Source organism: Triticum dicoccoides, chromosome 2A (assembly GCF_002162155.2).
Source record: "Triticum dicoccoides isolate Atlit2015 ecotype Zavitan chromosome 2A, WEW_v2.0, whole genome shotgun sequence".
Classification (NCBI taxonomy): Eukaryota; Viridiplantae; Streptophyta; class Magnoliopsida; order Poales; family Poaceae; genus Triticum; species Triticum dicoccoides.
Window position 1 is genome coordinate 634,309,386 of NC_041382.1, and position 22,845 is coordinate 634,332,230.

The window sequence follows — 22,845 nt, forward strand, 5'->3', positions numbered from 1 at the left end:
TTTTGAGAACCAATGTATCAATCCAGTAGGAGGCCGCGCATGAGTCCCTCGCACCTACACAAACAAATAAATCCTCGCAACCAACACGATAAGGGGTTGTCAATCCCTACACTGTCACTTACGAGAGTGAGATCTGATAGATATGATAAGATAATATTTTTGGTATTTTTATGATAAATAGAAATAAAAGATGCAAAGTAAAATAAATGGCAAAGGAAATAACTAAGTATTGGAAGATTAATATGATGGAAGATAGACCTGGGGGCCATAGGTTTCACTAGGGGATTCTCTCAAGAGCATAAGTATTTACGGTGGCTGAACAAATTACTATTGAGCAATTGACAGAATTGAGCATAGTTATGAGAATATCTAGGTATGATCATGTATATAGGCATCACGTCCAAGACAAGTAGACCAACTCCTGCCTGCATCTACTACTATTACTCCACACATTGACCGCTATCCAGCATGCATCTAGAGTATTAAGTTCATAAGAACAGAGTAACACTTTAAGCAAGATGACATGATGTAGAGGGATAAACTCATGCAATATGATATAAACCCCATCTTGTTATCCTTGATGGCAACAATACAATATGTGCCTTGCTGCCCCTACTGTCACTGGGAAAGGACACTGCAAGATTGAACCCAAATCTAAGCACTTCTCCCATTGCAAGAAAGATCAATCTAGTAAGCCAAACCAAACTGATAATTCGAAGAGACTTGCAAAGATAACCAATCATACATAAAAGAATTCAGAGAAGATTAAAATATTGTTCATAGATAAACTTGATCATAAACCCACAATTCATCGGTCTCAACAAACACACCGCAAAAGAAGATTACATCGAATAGATCTCCACAAGAGAGGGGGAGAACTTTGTATTGAGATCCAAAAAGAGAGAAGAAGCCATCTAGCTAATAACTATGGACCCGTAGGTCTGAAGTAAACTACTCACACTTCATCAGAGAGACTATGGTGTTGATGTAGAAGCCCTCCGTGATCGATGCCCCCTCCGGCGGAGCTCCGGAAAAGGCCCCAAGATGGGATCTTGTGGATATAGAAAGTTACGACGGTGGAATTAGGGTTTTGGCTCTGTATCTAGTAGTTTGGGGGTACGTAGGTATATATAGGAGGAAGGAGTACGTCGGTGGAGCAACAGGGGGCCCATGAGGGTGGAGGGCGCGCCTGGGGGGAGGGGGTGGGGGGTAGGCGCGCCCCGCTACCTCGTGCCTTCCTCGTTGATTGCTTGACGTAGGGTCCAAGTCCTCTGGATCATGTTCGTTCCGAAAATCACGTTCCCGAAGGTTTCATTCCGTTTGGACTCCGTTTGATATTCAGAGGAGAATCAAATATTGTTCATAGATAATCTGGATCATAAACCCACAATTCATCGGATCTCGACAAACACACCGCAAAAGAAGATTACATCAAATAGATCTCCAAGAGAATCGAGGAGAACTTTGTATTGAGATCCAAAGAGAGAGAAGAAGCCATCTAGATAATAACTATGGACCCATAGGTCTGAAGTAAACAACTCACACATCACAGGAGAGGCCATGCAGTTGATGTAGAGGCCCTCCGTGATCAATGCCCCCTCCGGCGGAGCTCCGGAAAAGGCCCTGAGATGGGTTCTCTCGAGTACAGAAGGTTGTGGCGGTGGAATTAGGTTTTCGTGGTGCTCCTGGATGTTTGGGGGGTACGTGGATATATATAGGAGGAACAAGTACGTCGGTGGAGCAATGGAGGGCCCATGAGGGTGGAGGGCGCGCCCCCTGCCTCGTGCCTTCCTCCCTTGTTTCTTGACGGCCACTCCAAGTCTCCTGGATCACGTTTGTTAAGAAAATCACGTTCCCGAAGGTTTCATTCCGCTTGGACTCCGTTTGATATTCCTTTTCTCCGAAACCCTAAAATAGGAAAAAAAATCAGCAATTTGGGTTGGGCCTCCGGTTAGTAGGTTAGTCCCAAAAATAATATAGAAGTGTAAAATAAAACCCATTAACATCCAAAATAGATAATATAATAGCATGGAGCAATAAAAAATTATAGATACGTTGGAGACGTATCAAGCATACCCAAGCTTAATTCCTGCTCATCCTCGAGTAGGTAAATGATAAAAGAAGAATTTTTGATGTGGAATGCTTTCTAACATATTTCTCAATGTAAGTTTTCTTTATTGTGGCATGAATGTTCAGATCCGACAGATTCAAGATAAAAGTTTAATATTGACATAGAAATAATAATACTTCAAACATACTAACTGAGCAATTATGTCTTCTCAAAATAACATGGCCAAAGAAAGTTATCCCTACAAAATCATATAGTCTGGCTATGCTCTATCTTCATCACACAAAATATTTAAATCATGCACAACCCCGATGACAAGCCAAGCAATTGTTTCATACTTTTGATGTTCTCAAACTTCTTCAATCTTCATGCAATATATGAGCGTGAGCCATGGATATATCACTATGGTGGGATAGAATGGTGGTTGTGGAGAAGACAAAAAGGAGAAGATAGTCTCACATCAACTAGGCGTATCAACAGGCTATGGAGATGCCCATTAATAGATATCAATGTGAGTGAGTAGGGATTGCCATGCAACGGATGCACTAGAGCTATAAGTATATGAAAGCTCAACAAAAGAAACTAAGTGGGTGTGCATCCAACTTGCTTGCTCACGAAGACCTAGGGCATTTTGAGGAAGCCCGTCATTGGAATATACAAGCCAAGTTCTATAATGAAAAATTCCCACTAGTATATGAAAGTGATATCATAGGAGACTCTCTATCATGAAGAACATGGTGCTACTTTTAAGCACAAGTGTGGAAAAAGGATAGTAGCATTGTCGCTTCTCTCTTTTTCTCTCATTTTTTTGCCCTTCCTTTTTATGGCCTTTCTCCCTTTTTCCGTTTGGAGTCTCATCCCGACTTGTGGGGGAATCATACTCTCCATCATCCTTTCCTCACTTGGTACAATGCTATAATAATGATGATCATCACACTTTATTTACTTACAACTCAAGAATTACAACTCAATACTTAGAACAAAATATGACGCTATGTGAATGCCTCCGGCGGTGTACCGGGATGTGCAATGATGCATGAGTGACATGTATGAAATAATTATGAACGGTGGCTTTGCCACAAATATGATGTCAACTACATGATCATGCAAGCAATATGAAAATGATGAAGAGTGTTATAATAACGGAATGGTGGAAAGTTGCATGGCAATATATCTCGGAATGGCTATGGAAATGCCATAATAGGTAGCTATGGTGGCTGTTTTGAAGAAGGTATATGGTGTGTTTATGGTACCGGTGAAAGTTGCACGATACTAGAGAGGCTAGCAATGTTGGAAGGGTGAGAGTGCGTATAATCCATGGACTCAACATTAGTCATAAAGAACTCACATACTTATTGCAAAAATCTATTAGTTATCGAAATAAAGTATTACGCGCATGCTCCTAGGGAGATAGATTGGTAGGAAAAGAACATCGCTCGTCCCCGACCGCCACTCATAAGGAAGACAATCAGTAAATAAATCATGCTTCGACTTCATCACATAACGGTTCACCATACGTGCATGCTACGGGAATCACAAACTTCAACACAAGTATTTCTCAAATTCACAACTACTCAACTAGCATGACTCTAATATTACCATCTCCATATCTCAAAACAATTATCAAGTATCAAACTTCTCATAGTATTCAACACACTCATAAGAAAATTCTTATTAATCTTGAATGCCTAACATAATTAAAGCAAATTACCATGCTATTTTGTAGGACTCTCAAAATAATCTAAGTGAAGCATGAGAGAACAATAGTTTATATAAAACAAATCCACCGACATGCTCTATAAGATATAAGTGAAGCAGTAGAGCAAAAACTATATAAGTCAAAAGATATAAGTGAAGCACATAGAGTATTCTAACAATTTCCAAATCATGTGTGTGTCTCTCAAAAGGTGTGTAAAGCAAGGATGATTGTGCAAAACTAACAAATAAAGACTCAAATAATACAATACGCTCCAAGCTAAACACATATCATGTGGTAAATAAAAATATAGCTCCAAGTAAAGTTACCGATGGAAGTAGACGAAAGAGGGGATGCCTTCCGGGGCATCGCCAAGCTTTGTCTTTTAGGTGTCCGTAGATTATCTTGGGGTGCCTTGGGAATCCTCAAGCTGAGACTCTTTCCACTCCTTGTTCCATAATCCATCAAATCTTTTACCCAAAACTTGAAACTTCACAACACAAAACTTAAAGTAGAAAATCTCGTGAGCTCCGTTAGCGAAAGAAAAAAAAACACCACTTAAAGGTACTGTAATGAACTCATTCTTTATTTATATTGGTGTTAAACCTACTGTATTAAAACTTCTCTATGGTTTATAAACTATTTTACTAGCCATAGATTCATCAAAATAAGCAAACAACACACGAAAAAACAGAATCTGTCAAAAATAGAACAGTCTGTAGTAATCTGTAGCTAACGCAAGATCTGGAACCCCAAAATTCTAAAATAAATTTCTGGACGTGAGGAATTTATATATTAATCATCTGCAAAAATAATTAACTAAATAGCACTTTCCAAATAAAAATGGCAGCAATTCTCGTGAGCGCTAAAGTTTCTGTTTTTTTACAGCAAGATCAAAAAGACTTTCCCCAAGTCTTCCCAACGGTTCTACTTGGCACAAAAACTAATTAAACACAAAAAACACAACCAAAACATAGGCTAGATAAATTATTTATTACTAAACAGGAGCAAAAAGCAAGGAATAAAAATAAAATTGGGTTGCCTCCCAACAAGCGCTACCGTTTAACGCCCCTAGCTAGGCATAAAAGCAAGGATAGATCTAGGTATCTTTAGTTGGTAATTCTTTAATGAGACATCTATCCCCTTTAAGAGTTTCTTTCCTTTTATCAATAATCAAACTCATAGGCGCAAGATCGAGAAAATCATTAGTAGCAAATGGTTCCTTAATGATAGCAAAAAGATTAGGATGAATACTTATAGATTTGAGATCTGCAGTTTCTTTGCTAGAGGATTCACCCTTATTTTTAGGAACATACATAAGCTTGGCAATTTTAGTTGGAGGACCTGGAGTATTCTTTACGGAAGAAAAAGCGGTTCCCAAGTTGGTAATGATACCCTCAATTTTATCGATTCTAGTGGAATCATGATTTATTCTTTCATTAACTATAGGTTCCTTCTCTTTAATATTTTTCAAAGTTACTCCTACTTTAGATCCATATTGGGTAACTTGGTTGTGGATCTTTTTATCGAAATTTTCAATTAACTCAACGGTGGCAACTTTATTTTCAATAATTTCAAGTTTTTGCATTACATGCTCCAAAGTTAACATAGTTCCATTAACCAAAAGAGGGGGTGAGCCAAATAAATCTATCATAGCATTATAGGAATCAAAAGTGTGGCTACCCAAGAAGTTCCCTCCGGTAATGGTATCAAGGACATATTTGTGCCAAGGAATAGCACCTACATAAAAATTGCGAAGAAGAATAGAAGTAGATTGCTTCCTAGTAGATCTATTTTGAGCATTGCAAATTCTATACCAAGCGTCTTTTTGGTTTTCTCCTTCCCTTTGCTTAAAATTAATAACTTCATTTTCGGGAGACAACGGAGAAGATAGGGGACTAGCCATAATGACAAGTAAGCAATCCAACACACAAGCGAACAAGAAACGAGCAAAAAGAGACAAATAGAGAAAGAGAGGGAGGATGGAGAGAGAGGGCGAATAAAACGGCAAGGGTGAAGTGGGGGAGAGGAAAATAAGAGGCAAATGGCAAATAATGTAATGCGGGAGATAAGGGTTTGTGATGGGTACTTGGTATGTCTTGACTTGCAACGGCGCCACAAGTGACTCGTTGTCGGGAGTCAAATCTTGACTTGTCTTGCACGAACCTCCACGGCAACGGCGCTAGAAATCCTTCTTCCTACCTCTTGAGCACTTGCTTTGGTTTTTCCTTGAAGAGGAAAGGGTGATGCAGCAAAGTAGCGTAAGTATTTCCCTTAGTTTTTGAGAACCAAGGTATCAATCCAGTAGGAGGCCGCGCACGAGTCCCTCGCACCTACACAAACAAATAAATCCTCGCAACCAACACGATAAGGGGTTGTCAATCCCTACACGGTCACTTACGAGAGTGAGATCTGATAGATATGATAAGATAATTTTTTTGGTATTTTTATGATAAAGAGAAATAAAATATGCAAAGTAAAATAAATGGCAAAGGAAATAACTAAGTATTGGAAGATTAATATGATGGAAGATAGACCCGGGGGCCATAGGTTTCACTAGTGGCTTCTCTCAAGAGCATAAGTATTTACGGTGGGTGAAAAAATTACTGTTGAGCAATTGACAGAATTGAGCATAGTTATGAGAATATCTAGGTATGATCATGTATATAGGCATCACGTCCGAGACAAGTAGACCGACTCCTGCATGCATCTACTACTATTACTCCACACATCGACCGCTATCCAGCATGCATCTAGAGTATTAAGTTCATAAGAACAGAGTAACGCTTTAAGCAAGATGACATGATGTAGAGGGATAAACTCATGCAATATGATATAAACCCCATCTTGTTATACTCGATGGCAACAATACAATACGTGCCTTGCTGCCCCTACTGTCACTGGGAAAGGACACCGCAAGATTGAACCCAAAGCTAAGCACTTCTCCCATTGCAAGAAAGATCAATCTAGTAGGCCAAACCAAACTGATAATTCGAAGAGACTTGCAAAGATAACCAATCATACATAAAAGAATTCAGAGAAAATTAAAATATTGTTCATAGATAAACTTGATCATAAACCCACAATTCATCAATCTCAACAAACACACCGCAAAAGAAGATTACATCGAATAGATCTCCACAAGAGAGGGGGAGAACTTTGTATTGGGATCTAAAAAGAGAGAAGAAGCCATCTAGCTAATAACTATGGACACGTAGGTCTGAAGTAAACTACTCACACTTCATCGGATAGACTATGGTGTTGATGTAGAAGCCCTCCGTGATCGGTGCCCCCTCCGGCGAAGCTCCGAAAAGGCCCCAAGATGGGATCTCGTGGATTCAGAAAGTTACGACGGTGAAATTAGGGTTTTGGCTCCGTATCTGGTAGTTTGGGGGTACGTAGGTATATATAGGAGGAAGGAGTACGTCGGTGGAGCAACAGGGGGCCCACGAGGGTGGAGAGCGCGCCTGGGGGGGGGGGAGGGTAGGCGCGCCCCCCTACCTCATGCCTTCCTCGTTGATTACTTGACGTAGGGTCCAAGTCCTCTGGATCATGTTCATTCTAAAAATCATGTTCCCGAAGGTTTCATTCTGCTTGATATTCTTTTTCTGCAAAACCCTTAAATAGGCAAAAAACAACAATTCTGGTTTGGCCCTCCGGTTAATAGGTTAGTCCCAAAAATAATATATAATTGTATAATAAAGCCCAATAATGTCCAAAACAGAATATAATATAGCATGGAACAATAAAAAATTACAGATACGTTGGAGACGTATCACTAGTCACTGGAAGCGGAACTGCCCCAAGTATTTGGTGGATAAGAAGGATGGCAAGGTGAACAAAGGAATATGTGATATACATGTTATTGATATGTACCTTACTAGAGCTTGCAGTAGCACCTGGGTATTTGATACTGGTTCTGTTGCTAATATTTGCAACTCAAAACAGGGACTACGGATTAAGCGAAGACTAGCTAAGGACGAGGTGACGATGCGCGTGGGAAATGGTTCCAAAGTCGATGTGATTGCCATCGGCACGCTACCTCTACATCTACCTTTGGGATTAGGTTTAGACCTGAATAATGGTTATTTGGTGCTAGCGTTAAGCATGAACATTATATCTGGATCTTGTTTGATGCGAGACAGATATTCATTTAAAACTGAGAATAATGGTTGTTCTATTTATATGAGTAATATATTTTATGGTCATGCAGCCTTGAAGAGTGGTCTATTTGTGTTGAATCTTGATAGTACTGATACACATATTCATAATGTTGAAGCCAAAAGATGCAGAGTTGATAATGATAGTGCAACTTATTTGTGGCACTGCCGTTTGGGTCATATTGGTGTAAAGCGCATGAAGAAACTACATACTGATGGACTTCTGGAATCACTATGGATTAAGCGAAAACTCCATGCAGATGGACTTTTGGAGTCTCTTGATTATGAATCATTTGACATGTGCGAACCTTGCCTCATGGGTAAAATGACCAAGACTCCGTTCTCCGGAACAATGGAGCGAGCAACAGATTTATTAGAAATCATACATACTGATGTATGTGGTCCGATGAATGTTGAGGCTTGCGGCGGGTATCGTTATTTTCTCACCTTCACAGACGATTTGAGCAGATATGGGTATATCTACTTAATGAAACATAAGTCTGAAACATTTGAAAAGTTCAAAGAATTTCAGAGTGAAGTGGAAAATCATCATAACAAGAAAATAAAGTTTCTATGACCTGATCGTGGAGGAGAATATTTGAGTTACGAGTTTGGTCTACATTTGAAACAATGTGGAATAGTTTCGCAACTCACGCCACCCGGAACACCACAGCGTAATGGTGTGTCCGAACGTTGCAATCGTACTTTACTAGATATGGTGCGATCTATGATGTCTCTTACTGATTTACCGCCATCGTTTTGGGGTTATGATTTAGAGACAGCTGCATTCACGTTAAATAGGGCACCATCGAAATCTGTTGAGACGACGCCTTGCTAACTATGGTTTAGCAAGAAACCAAAGTTGTCGTTTCTTCAAGTTTGGGGCTGCAATGCTTATGTGAAAAAGTTTCAACGTGATAAGCTCGAACCCAAATCGGAGAAATGTGTCTTCATAGGATACCCAAAGGAAACTGTTGGGTACACCTTCTATCACATATCCGAAGGCAAGACATTCATTGCTAAGAATGGATCCTTTCTAGAGAAGGAGTTTCTCTCGAAAGAAGTGAGTAGGGAGAAAAGTAGAACTTGATGAGGTAACTGTACCTGCTCCCTTATTGGAAAGTAGTTCATCACAGAAACCGGTTCCTGTGACACCTACACCAATTAGTGAGGAAGCTAATGGTGATGATCATGAAACTCCAGATCAAGTTACTACCGAACCTCATAGGTCAACCAGAGCAAGATCCACACCAGCGTGGTACGGTAATCCTGTTCTGAAGGTCATGTTACTTGACCATGACAAACCTATGAACTATGAGGAAGCGATGATGAGCCCAGATTCCGCAAAATAGCTTGAGGCCGTGAAATCTGAGATGGGATCCATGTATGAGAACAAAGTGTGGACTTTGGTTGACTTGCCCGATGATCGGCAAGCCACCGAGAATAAATGGATCTTTAAGAAGAAGATTGACGCCGACGGTAACATTACTGTCTACAAAGCTCGACTTGTTGCGAAAGGTTTTCGACAAGTTCAAGGAGTTGACTACGATGAGACCTTCTCACTCGTAGCGATGCTTAAGTCCGCCCGAATCATGTTAGCAATTGTTGCATTTTATGATTATGTAATTTGGCAAATGGATGTAAAGATCGCATTCCTGAATGGTTTTCTGGAAGAAGAGTTATATATGATGCAACCTCAAGGTTTTATCGATCCAAAGGGTACTAGCAAAGTGTGCAAGCTCTAGCGATCCATTTATGGACTGGTGCAAGCCTCTCGGAGTTGGAATAAATGTTTTGATAGTGTGATCAAAGCATATGGTTTTATACAGACTTTCAGAGAAGCCTGTATTTACAAGAAAGTGAGTGGGAGTTGTGTAGCATTTCTAATATTATATGTGGATGACATATTGTAGATTTGAAATGATATAGAATTTCTGGATAGCATAAAAGGATACTTGAATAAGAGTTTTTCAATGAAAGACCTCGGTGAAGCTGCTTATATATTGGCATCAAGATCTATAGAGATAGATCAAGATGCTTAATTGGACTTTCAGAAAGCACATACCTTGATAAAGTTTTGAAGAAGTTCAAAATGGATCAAGCTAAGAAAGGGTTCTTGCCTGTGTTACAAGGTGTGAAATTGAGTAAGACTCAATGCCCGACCACTGCAGAAGATAGAGAGAAAAATGAAAAGTGTTCCCTATGCTTCAGCCACAGGCTCTATCATGTATGCAATGTTGTGCACCAGACCTGATGTGTGCCTTGCTATTAGTTTAGCAGGGAGGTACCAAAGTAATCCAGGAGTGGATCACTGGACAGCGGTCAAGAACATCCTAAAATACCTGAAAAGGACTAAGGGTATGTTTCTCATTTATGGAGGTGACAAAGAGCTCATCGTAAATGGTTACGTCGATGGAAGCTCTGACACTGATCCGGACGATTCTAAATCGCAAACCAGATACGTGTTTATATTGAACGGTGGAGCTGTTAGTTGGAGCAGTGCTAAACAAAGCGTCATGGTGGGATCTACGTGTGAAGCGGAGTACATAGCTGCTTCAGAAGCAGCAAATGAAGGAGTCTGGATGAAGGATTTCATATCTGATCTAGGTGTTATACCTAGTGCATCGGGTCCAATGAAAATCTTTTGTGATAATACTGGTGCAATTGCCTTGGCAAAGGAATCCAGATTTCACAAGAGAACCAAGCACATCAAGAGACACTTCAATTCCATTTGGGATCAAGTCCAGGTGGGAGACATAAAGATATGCAAGATACATATGGATCTGAATGTTGCAGACCCACTGACTAAGCCTCTTCCACGAGCAAAACATGATCAGCAACAAGACTCCATGGGTGTTAGAATCATTACTGTGTAATCTAGATTATTGATTCTAGTGCAAGTGGGAGACTGAAGGAAATATGCCCTAGAGGCAATAATAAAGTTATTATTTATTTCCTTATTTCATGATAAATGTTTATTATTCATGCTAGAATTTTATTAACCAGAAACATAATACATGTGTGAATACATAGACAAACATGATGTCACTAGTATGCCTCTACTTGACTAGCTCATTGATCAAACATGGTTAAGTTTCCTAGCCATAAACATGAGTTGTTATTTGATCAACGAGATCACATCATTAGGAGAATGATGTGATTGACTTGACCCATTTCATTAGCTTAGCACTTGATCGTTTAAGTTTATTGCTATTGCTTTCTTCATGACTTATACATGTTCCTATGACTATGAGATTATGCAACTCCCGAATACCGGAGGAACACTTTGTGTGCTACCAAATGCCACAACGTAACTGGGTGATTATAAAGGTGATCTACAGGTGTCTCTAATGGTGTTTGTGGTGTTGGCATAGATCAAGAATAGGATTTGTCACTCCGATTGTCGGAGAGGTAATCTCTGGGCCCTCTCGGTAATGCACATCACTATAAGCCTTGCAAGCAATGTGGATAATGATTTAGTTGCGGGATGTTGCATTACGGAACGAGTAAAGTGATTTGCCGGTAACGAGATTGAACTAGGTATTGAGATACCTACGATCGAATCTCGGGCAAGTAACATACCGATGACAAAGGGAACAACGTATGTTGTTATGCGGTTTGACCAATAAAGATCTTCGTAGAATATGTAGGAACCAATATGACCATCCAGGTTCCGCTATTGGTTATTGACCGAAGACGTATCTCGGTCATGTCTACATAGTTCTCGAACCCGTAGGGTCCGCACACTTAAAGTTCTGTGACTATCGATATTATGAGTTTTTGTGTTTTGATGTACCAAATGTAGTTCAGAGTCCCAGATATGATCATGGACATGACGAGGAGTCTCGAAATGGTCGAGACATAAAGATCGATATATTGGATGACTATGTTCGGATGCCGGAAAGGTTTCAGGAGGTTTCGGACATTTACCGGAGTACCGGGGGGTTACCGGAACCCCGCGGGGAGTATATTGGGCCTAATGGGCCTTAGTGGAAGAAGAGGAGGGGCGGCCAAGGGCAGCCGCGCGCCCCCTCCCCCTCTAGTCTGAATTGGACAAGGAGGGGGCAACGCCCCCCTTTCCTTCTCTCTTCTCTCCCTTCCTTCTCCTCTCCTACTCCAACTAGGAAAAGAGGGAGTCCTACTCCCGGTGGGAGTAGGACTCCCCCCTTGGCGCGCCCTCCTCCTTGGCCGGCCACCTCCCCCCTAGCTCCTTTATATACGGGGGCAGGGGGCACCTCTAGACACACAAGTTGATCATTGATCTCTCTCAGCCGTGTGCGGTGCCCCCCTCCACCATAATCCACCTCGGTCATACTGTAGCGGTGATTAGGCGAAGCCCTGCAATGGTAGCTTCATCAACATCGTCACCACACCGTCCTGCTGGCGAAACTCTTCCCCGAGCTCTACTGGATCGTGAGTTCGCGGGACGTCACCGAGCTGAATGTGTGCTGAACGCGGAGGTGCCATACGTTCGGTACTAAGGATCGGCCGATCGTGAAGACGTACGACTACATCAACCGTGTTGTCATAACGCTTTCGCTTAACGGTCTACAAGGGTACGTGGACGACACTCTCCCCTCTCGTTGCAATGCATCACCATGATCTTGCGTGTGCGTAGGAATTTTTTTGAAATTACTACGTTCCCCAACAACATAGGCCCAACCCGATATCATGCTGCAGGAAAGGCTGGAGGTCTAGGACAAGTTTGGTGTTCCGAAGGACTGGTGTAAGGGCATATTTATCCCTAAGATGTTTTGGTGATTAATGACAATGCTTTTGCGGACTAATCGTGTGCCTTGAGTATGTCACATGTTTCATCACTAGGCACAAGACTGTTTTTGTCCCCCTCGAAGACTATTGAAGACGGCGTTTGTCTATGTTTCTTTTCAGTGGATTTGAGTCGTAGGAAAGCCGTACTATTAAGAGGGGGTGCGCATTGGCGAGGCTAAGGTGGAATCAACATGTAAACATCCCTTGTGCACCCTCTGAGCTTTTCCGTTTCGTTGAAGGCTCCCTTGCTGCCTTCTCCCTATGGTCTGGTCCCAGTGGTAGTACCGCGAACCCCAGCGGTAGTACCGCTCGAGAGCTAGAAACGGCAGTACTGCTCCCCAGCGCGGCAATACCGCTTGGAGCTCTCAGCTGTAGTACCGCTGCGGCTCTGTGCTCCTACCGCCTCAACTCGAGGTCTCTCCTTTCGTGTCAGGTTTTGTGGCACTTGCTGTGGCAGTAGGGGCGGTAGTACCCCTCCTAGGCGGTAGTACCATTCCTACCACCATGGTAGTACCGCCCTGGGTCTAGGTCCTCGCTCCCGTCGTACTGCGCGGCAGTACCGTGAGGTGGAACGGTATTACCGCTGGCCACAACGGTAGTACCGCCCACCCCTGCGGTAGTACCGCCCTGTGCAGGGCTGAGCAGGGGTAACGGTTGGTTTGTCTTCCCCCCTTATAAAAGGTGATCTTCTTCTCCAAGTTGACCCACCTCTTTCCCCCCAAGCTCCATTATTGCTCCAAAGCTCATTTTCGGCCGATCTCTCTCCCTACCCAATAAAACTTGTTGATTTTCTAGGGATTGGTTGAGAAGGCCCAGATCTACACTTCCACCAAGAGAATTTTGATTCCCCCCACTCATCCCTTGCGGATCTTGTTACTCTTGGGTGTTTGAGCACCCTAGACGGTTGAGGTCACCTCGGAGCCATATTCCATTGTGGTGAAGCTCCGTGGTTTCGTTGGGAGCCTCCAATTCGGCTGTGGAGAGAGCCCCAACCTTGTTTGTGAAGGTCCGCTCGCCGCCTCCAAGGGCACCATTAGTGGAATCACGGCATCTCGCATTGTGTGAGGGCGTGAGGAGAATACGGTGGCCCTAGTGGCTTCCTGGGGAGCATTGCGCCTCCACACCGCTCCAACGGAGACGTACTTCCCCTCAAAAGGAAGGAACTGCGGTAACACATCCTTGTCTTCACCGGCTCCACTCTTGGTTATCTCATGCCTTTAGTTGTGCAAGCTTTTTGTGTTGTATCCTTAGCTTTCTTGTGTACTTTTTGTTGTTGCATCATATAGGTTGCTCACCTCGTTGCATATCTAGACAACCTACTTTGTTGCAAAGTTTAAATTGGTAAAGAAAAGCTAAAAATTGTTAGTTTCCTATTCACCCCCCCCCTCTAGTCAACTATACCGATCCTTTCAATTGGTATCAGAGCCTTGTCTCTTTACTAAGGACTTTTCCGTCCAAAGATTATGGTTGACACCATAGACGGTGCGGAGGAACACTCCGTGTGAATCCAATCTCGTCTATGGCCGATGGGGGAACCGCGGTCTCTCTTGAGGAATTCAATGTGGCCTTGGACACATTGAAGACCTCCATGACGACCGAGGTTGAAAGCATGTTTAGCAAATTCATAGAAGGGCTTAAACTATCCACCACACCTTTGAGAGTGGGTGATCCCACTAACATGGTGACGGATGCTGACTCTGACAAGGGGGAAGCTACTAGTGATCAAGTTCCTTCTTCTAGTGGTAAAAATGGCACCAGCATCTTTGCCCATGTGGAGCCTCCACTTGTTTATTGTGGACCGATTCCTTCCACTCATATGAATCATGCTGGCCCATGTGGAGCCTCCACTTGTTTATGGTGGACCGATTCCTTCCACTCATATGAATCATGCCGGTCCTCCCCCCAAGATTGTGAAAAATAAGGACTTTGATTCTTGGGTCTATGGCTTTAAGCGTCATTTAATTCATGTGAATACTAATCTTTGGAGAATCATTGAAGAAGGTTTCTATCTGCATGACCGAAGCAACTTCACTCCTAGAGTAGCCGTGGATAATCAATTCAACGAGAATGCTCTCTTCATCATCCAAGATGCAATTCCACCCGAAGATCTTCCTCATCTCCGGCCCTTCGCCATGGCCAAAGATGCATGGCATCAAGTTGTTTCCCTCTACAAGGGAAACGCAAGCATACAACGCTCCAACTATGAAGTGGTGCAAGATGAAGCCGATGAGTTTGCAATGAAAGAAGATGAAGAGCCTGATGAGCTTTATCGGAGGGTAACCAAACTCGCGGTCTCACTCCGAGATCATGGGAGCAAGGACACGGATGCCAATTGGATCAAGAGCAAATTCCTCAAGGCAATGATGCCTTACCACAAGGCCATGTCCTCCGTCATTTGTCAAAGGCCGGACTTCCACACCTTGTCCTCAAGTGACGTGTTGGATGAGTTTGTGGCCATGAGCATCTTGGAAAAGACCATCGACAATGCAGTGCTATGTTCTCAAAGAGAAAAGAATCCCAACCTTGTGTTAAAGGCCAAGGTTAGTGTGGAAGAAGAGGACGACGAAGAAGAAGACGAGAGCAACCCCGAAGATACAAATTATGCCTATCATGAACACATGGCTCTTGCTTCAAGGCAATTTTGGAGCAAGAAAAACTCAAGGCCCAACTTCAACAAGAACAACTCAAGTGGCACGAAGGGCAAGCAACGTGTGAGGACTTGCTATAATTGTGGCAATGTGAGCCATTTTGTTGCGGAGTGCCCGTATGAGAAGAAGGAAGACAATGGTGGCAAGCTCATCCGAAAGGACAAAGCCAAGTCTTTCCCAAACAAGAGCAACTTCACCAAGAAGACTCCTCCCAAGGCGTTGGTGGTAGAAGAAGAGTACCATGAGGATGATGATGATGACGAGGATGGTGAGTTGGTTGCCATGGCCTCCGTTGCCATCGCGAGTGTCACTCTTCGACTCACCCAATGAGAGCATCACCGCCAAGTGCCTCATGGCTAAAGCCACCAACAAGGTAACCCCCAACATCAAAACTACCATCATTAATAATCCTTCTTTGACGGATTGCATTGATGAACATGATGGATCTAGTGTGGAGGAGAATGAGTTTGAGTCCTTTATAGGCAAACTCAAGGGTAAATCCAAGAAGCACTTCGTTGCTCCCTTGGAACAACTTGGTGAAGCCAATGACATGATCGAGGCTCACGAAGATACCATCACTAAGATGGAGGGGCATAGTCGTGACTATGCCGATGAGATTTCGGATCTTTCCAATGCTCTTGAAAAAGAGCATGGTCTTCGTTTGGCTCTTGAGGAGTCACACAACAATGATCACGCTAAGTTAAAGCAAGATCTTGATCATGCTATTGTTGTTTCTCGTGTGCTAAACTCCGAGAAGGCCAAGCTTGGGGTTGATCTTGCTAGACTCAAAGAGAAGTTTGACCTACTTGATGCTACCTCTTGAGCACTGCGTTGGTTTTCCCTTGAAGAGGAAAGGGTGATGCAGCAAAGTAGCATAAGTATTTCCCTCAGTTTTTGAGAACCAAGGTATCAATCCAGTAGGAGATCACACTCAAGCCCCATGCACCTACACAAACAAATGAGAACCTCGCAACCAACACGATAAAGGGGTTGTCAAGCCCTTCTCGGTCACTTACGAGAGTGAGATCTGATAGATATGATAAGATAATATTTTTGGTATGTTTATGATAAAGATGCAAAGTAAAATAAATGGAAAAGGAAATATCTAAGTATTTGAAGACTACTATGATGAAAGATAGACCCGGGGGCCATATGTTTCACTAGTGGCTTCTCTCAAGAGCATAAGTATTACGGTGGATAAACGAATTACTGTCGAGCAATTGATAGAATTGAGCATAGTTATGAGAATATCTAGGTATGATCATGTATATAGGCATCACGTCCGAGACAAGTAGACCGAAACGATTCTGCATCTACTACTATTACTCCACACATCGACCGCTATCCAGCATGCATCTAAAGTATTAAGTTCATAAGAACAGAGTAATGCTTTAAGGAAGATGACATGATGTAGAGGGATAAACTCATGCAATATGATATAAACCCCATATTTTTATCCTCGATGGCAACAATACAATACGTATCGGTTCCCTTTCTGTCACTGGGATCGAACACCGCAAGATTGAACCCAAAGCTAAGCACTTCTCCCATTGCAAGAAAGATCAATCTAGTATGCCAAACCAAACTGATAATTCGAAGAGACTTGCAAAGATAAACCAATCATACATAAAAGAATTCAGAGGAGAATCAAATATTGTTCATAGATAATCTGGATCATAAACCCACAATTCATCGGATCTCGACAAACACACCGCAAAAGAAGATTACATCAAATAGATCTCCAAGAGAATCGAGGAGAACTTTGTATTGAGATCCAAAGAGAGAGAAGAAGCCATCTAGCTAATAACTATGGACCCATAGGTCTGAAGTAAACAACTCACACATCACAGGAGAGGCCATGGAGTTGATGTAGAGGCCCTCCGCGATCAATGCCCCCTCCGGCGAAGCTCCAAAAAAGGCCCTAAGATGGTTTCTCTCGAGTACAGAAGGTTGTTGCGGTGGAATTAGGTTTTCGTGGTGCTCCAGGATGTTTGGGGGGTACGTGGATATATATAGGAGGAAGAAGTATGTCGGTGGAGCAATGGAGGGCCCACGAGGGTGGAGGGCGTGCCCCCTGCCTCGTGCCTTCCTCCCTTGTTGCTTGACGGCCACTCCAAGTCTCCTGGATCACGTTTGTTGAGAAAATCACGTTCCCGAAGGTTTCATTCCGCTTGGACTCCGTTTGATATTCCTTTTCTTCGAAACCCTAAAATAGGAAAAAAAAATCAGCAATTTGGGTTGGGCCTCCGGTTAGTAGGTTAGTCCCAGAAATAATATAGAAGTGTAAAATAAAACCCATTAACATCCAAAATAGATAATATAATAGCATGGAGCAATCAAAAATTATAGATACGTTGGAGACGTATCAAGCATCCCCAAGCTTAATTCCTGCTCGTCCTCGAGTAGGTAAATGATAAAAGAAGAATTTTTGATGTGGAATGCTTTCTAACATATTTCTCAATGTAATCTTTATTTATTGTGGCATGAATGTTCAGATCCGAAAGATTCAAGATAAAAGTTTAATATTGACATAGAAATAATAATACTTCAAACATACTAACTGAGCAATTATGTCTTCTCAAAATAACATGGCCAAAGAAAGTTATCCCTACAAAATCATATAGTCTGGCTATGCTCTATCTTCACCACACAAAATATTTAAATCATGCACAACCCCGATGACAAGCCAAGCAATTGTTTCATACTTTTGATGTTCTCAAACTTTTTCAATCTTCACGCAATATATGAGCGTGAGCCATGGATATATCACTATGGTGGAATAGAATGGTGGTTGTGGAGAAGAAAAAAAGGAGAAGATAGTCTCACATCAACTAGGCGTATCAACAGGCTATGGAGATGCCCATTAATAGATATCAATGTGAGTGAGTAGGGATTGCCATGCAACGGATGCACTAGAGCTATAAGTATATGAAAGCTCAACAAAAGAAACTAAGTGGGTGTGCATCCAACTTGCTTGCTCACGAAGACCTAGGGCATTTTGAGGAAGCCCGTCATTGGAATATACAAGCCAAGTTCTATAATGAAAAATTCCCACTAGTATATGAAAGTGATATCATAGGAGACTCTCTATCATGAAGAACATGGTGCTACTTTGAAGCACAAGTGTGGAAAAAGGATAGTAGCATTGTCGCTTCTCTCTTTTTCTCTCATTTTTTGTCCTTCCTTTTTATGGCCTTTCTCCCTTTTTTCGTCTAGAGTCTCATCCCGACTTGTGGGGGAATCATACTCTCCATCATCCTTTCCTCACTTGGGACAATGCTATAATAATGATGATCATCACACTTTATTTACTTACAACTCAAGAATTACAACTCAATACTTAGAACAAAATATGACACTATGTGAATGCCTCCGGCGGTGTACCGGGATGTGCAATGATGCATGAGTGACATGTATGAAATAATTATGAACGGTGGCTTTGCCACAAATACGATGTCAACTACATGATCATGCAAGCAATATGAAAATGATGAAGAGTGTCATAATAACGGAATGGTGGAAAGTTGCATGGCAATATATCTCTGAATGGCTATGGAAATGCCATAATAGGTAGGTATGGTGGCTGTTTTGAAGAAGGTATATGGTGTGTTTATGGTACCGGTGAAAGTTGCGTGATACTAGAGAGGCTAGCAATGTTGGAAGGGTGAGAGTGCGTATAATCCATGGACTCAACATTAGTCATAAAGAACTCACATATTTATTGCAAAAATCTATTAGTTATAGAAACAAAGTATTACGTGCATGCTCCTAGGGAGATAGATTGGTAGGAAAAGAACATCGCTCGTCCCCGACCGCCACTCATAAGGAAGACAATCAATAAATAAATCATGCTTCGACTTCATCACATAACAGTTCACCATACGTGCATGCTACAGGAATCACAAACTTCAACACAAGTATTTCTCAAATTCACAACTACTCAACTAGCATGACTCTAATATCACCATCTCCATATCTCAAAACAATTATCAAGTATCAAACTTCTCGTAGTATTCAATGCACTTATATGATTTTTTTATTATTGCCATGTTGTTCTAAAGGACTCTCAAAATAATATAAGTGAAGAATGAGAGAAGAATAGTTTCTATAAAACAAATCCACCACCGTGCTCGAAAAGATATAAGTGAAGCACTAGAGCAAAAACTATGTAGCTCAAAAGATATAAGTGAAGCACATAGAGTATTCTAATAAATTTCAAATCATGTGAGTCTCTCTCAAAAGGTGTGTACAGCAAGGATGATTGTGTTAAACTAAAAGGCAAAGACTCAAATCATACAAGACGCTCCAAGCAAAACACATATCATGTGGTGAATAAAAATATTGCTCCAAGTAAAGTTACCGATAGACGAAGACAAAAGAGGGGATGCTTTCCGGGGCATCCCCAAGCTTAGGCTTTTTGGTGTCCTTGAATTTTACCTTGGGGTTCCATGGTAATCCCCAAGCTTAGGCTCTTGCCACTCTTTGTTCCATAATCCATCAAATCTTTACCCAAAACTTAAAAACTTCACAACACAAAACTCAAAATAGAAAATCTCGTGAGCTCCGTTAGCGAAAGAAAACAAAAGACCACTTCAAGGTACTGTAATGAAATCATTATTTAATTATATTTGTGTTAAACCTACTGTATTCCAACTTCTCTATGGTTTATAAACTCTTTTACTAGCCATAGATTCATCAAAATAAGCAAACAACACAAGAAAAATAGAATCTGTCAAAAATAGAACAGTCTGTAGTAATCTGTAGCTAACGCAAGATCTGGAACCCCAAAATTCTAAAATAAATTTCTGGACGTGAGGAATTTATCTATTAATCATCTGCAAAAATAATTAACTAAATATCACCTTCCAAATAAAAATGGCAGCGATTCTTGTGAGCACTAAAGTTTCTGTTTTCTACAGCAAGATCAAAAAGACTTTCCCCAAGTCTTCCCAACGGTTCTACTTGGCACAAACACTAATTAAACACAAAAAACACAACAAAAACATAGGCTAGGTAAATTATTTATTACTAAACAGGAGAAAAAAACAAGTAATAAAAATAAAATTGGATTGCCTCCCAACAAGCGCTATCGTTTAACGCCCCTAGCTAGGCATAAAAGCGAAGATAGATCTAGGTATTGCCATCTTTGGTAGGCAATCCAAAAGTGGCTCTCATAATAGATTCATATGGTCATTTAATTTTCTTTCTAGGGAAGTGTTACATGCCTTTCCTTAACGGAAATTGGAATCTAATATTCCCTTCCTTCATATCAATAATTGCACCAATCGTTCTAAGGAAAGGTCTACCAAGAATAATAGGACATGAAGGATTGCAGTCTATATCAAGAACAATGAAATATATGGGCACATAATTCCTATTTGCAACAATAATAACATCATTAATTCTTCCCATAGGTTTCTTAATAGTGGAATCCGCAAGGTGCAAGTTTAAAGAACAACCATCAAAATCACGGAAACCTAGCAAATCACACAAAGTTTTTGGAATCATGGAAACACTAGCACCCAAATCACACAAAGTATAGCGCTCATGATCTTTAATTTTAATTTTTATTATAGGTTCCCACTCATCATAAAGTTTTCTAGGGATAGAAACTTCGAACTTAAGTTTTTCTTCATAAGATTGCATCAAAGCATCAACGATATGTTTAGTAAAAGCTTTATTTTGACTATAAGCATGAGGAGAATTTAGCACGGATTGCAACAAGGAAATACAATCTACGAAAGAGAAATTATTATAATTAAATTCCTTGAAATCCAGAATAGTGGGTTCATTGATATTTAAAGTTTTGACCTCTTCAATCCCACTTTTAACAATTTTAGCATCAAGATCTAAAAAGTCCGAATTTTTGGAACGCCTTCTAGGTAAAGGTGGATCATCTTCAGTCCCATGATTATCAAGATTCATATTGCAAAACAAAGATTTGATAGGAGACACATCAATAACTTTTAGATCTTCATCTTTATTATCATTAAAACTAGAAGAACATGCTTTCACAAAGCAATCTTTCTTAGCACGCATCCTAGCGGTTCTTTCTTTGCAATCATCAATGGAAATTCTCATGGCTTTGAGAGACTCATTAATATCATGCTTAGGTGGAATAGATCTAAGTTTCAAAGAATCAACATCAAGAGAAATTCTATCAACGTTCCTAGCCAACTCATCAATCTTAAGCAATTTTTCTTCAATCAAAGCATTGAAACTCTTTTGCGAAGTAATAAATTCTTTAATATTAGATTCAAAATCAGAGGGCATCTTATTATAATTTCCATAGGAATTGTTGTAGGAATTACCATAATTATTAGAGGAATTACTAGGAAACGACCTAGAATTAAAATTACCTCTATACGCGTTATTACCAAAATTGTTCCTACCAACAAAATTCACATCCATAGATTCACTATTATTCTCAATCAAAGTAGACAAAGGCATATCATTAGGATCAATAGGAGCACTCTCATTAGCAAGCAATTTCATAAGTTCATCCATCTTTCCACTCAAAACATTAATTTCTTCAATTGCATGCACTTTTTTATTAGTAGATCTTTCAGTGTGCCATTGAGAATAATTAACCATAACATTATCTAGGAGTTTAGTAGCTTCTCCTAAAGTGATTTCCATAAAAGTACCTCCCGCGGCCGAATCTAAAAGATTTCTAGAAGCAAAATTCAATCTGGCATAAAAGTTTTGTATAATCATCCAAAGATTCAAACCATGTCTAGGGAACTTACGTATCATTAATTTCATCCTCTCCCAAGATTGTGCAACATGTTCATGACCAAGTTGCTTAAAATTCATAATATCGTTTCTAAGAGAGATGATCTTAGCGGGAGGAAAATACTTAGAGATAAAAGCATCTTTGCACTTATTCCATGAATCAATACTATTTTTAGGCAAAGACGAAAACCAAGATTTAGCACGATCTCTAAGCGAAAACGGAAATAGCTTAACTTAACAATATCATTATCCACATCTTTCTTCTTTTGCATATCACACAAATCAACAAAGTTGTTTAGATGGGTAGCGGCATCTTCACTAGGAAGGACGGCGAATTGATCTTTCATGACAAGATTCAACAAAGCAGCATTAATTTCACAAGATTTAGCATCGGTAAGAGGAGCACTCGGAGTGCTAAGAAAATCATTGTTGTTGGTATTAGCAAAGTCACACAATTTAGTATTATCTTGAGCCATCGTGACAAGAAAGCAATCCAACACACAAGCAAACAAGAAGCGGGCAAAAGAAGGCAAATAGAAAAAGAGAAGGGGAACAGAGAGAGGGAGAGAGGAAAAGAAGGCGAATAAAACAGCAAGGGTGAAGTGGGGGAGAGGAAAACGCGAGGCAAATGGAAAATAATGTAATGCGAGGGATAAGAGTGGTGGAAATATGCCCTAGAGGCAATAATAAAATGGTTATTATTATATTTCCTTGTTCATGATAATTGTCTATTGTTCATGCTATAATTGTGTTATCCGGAAATCGTCA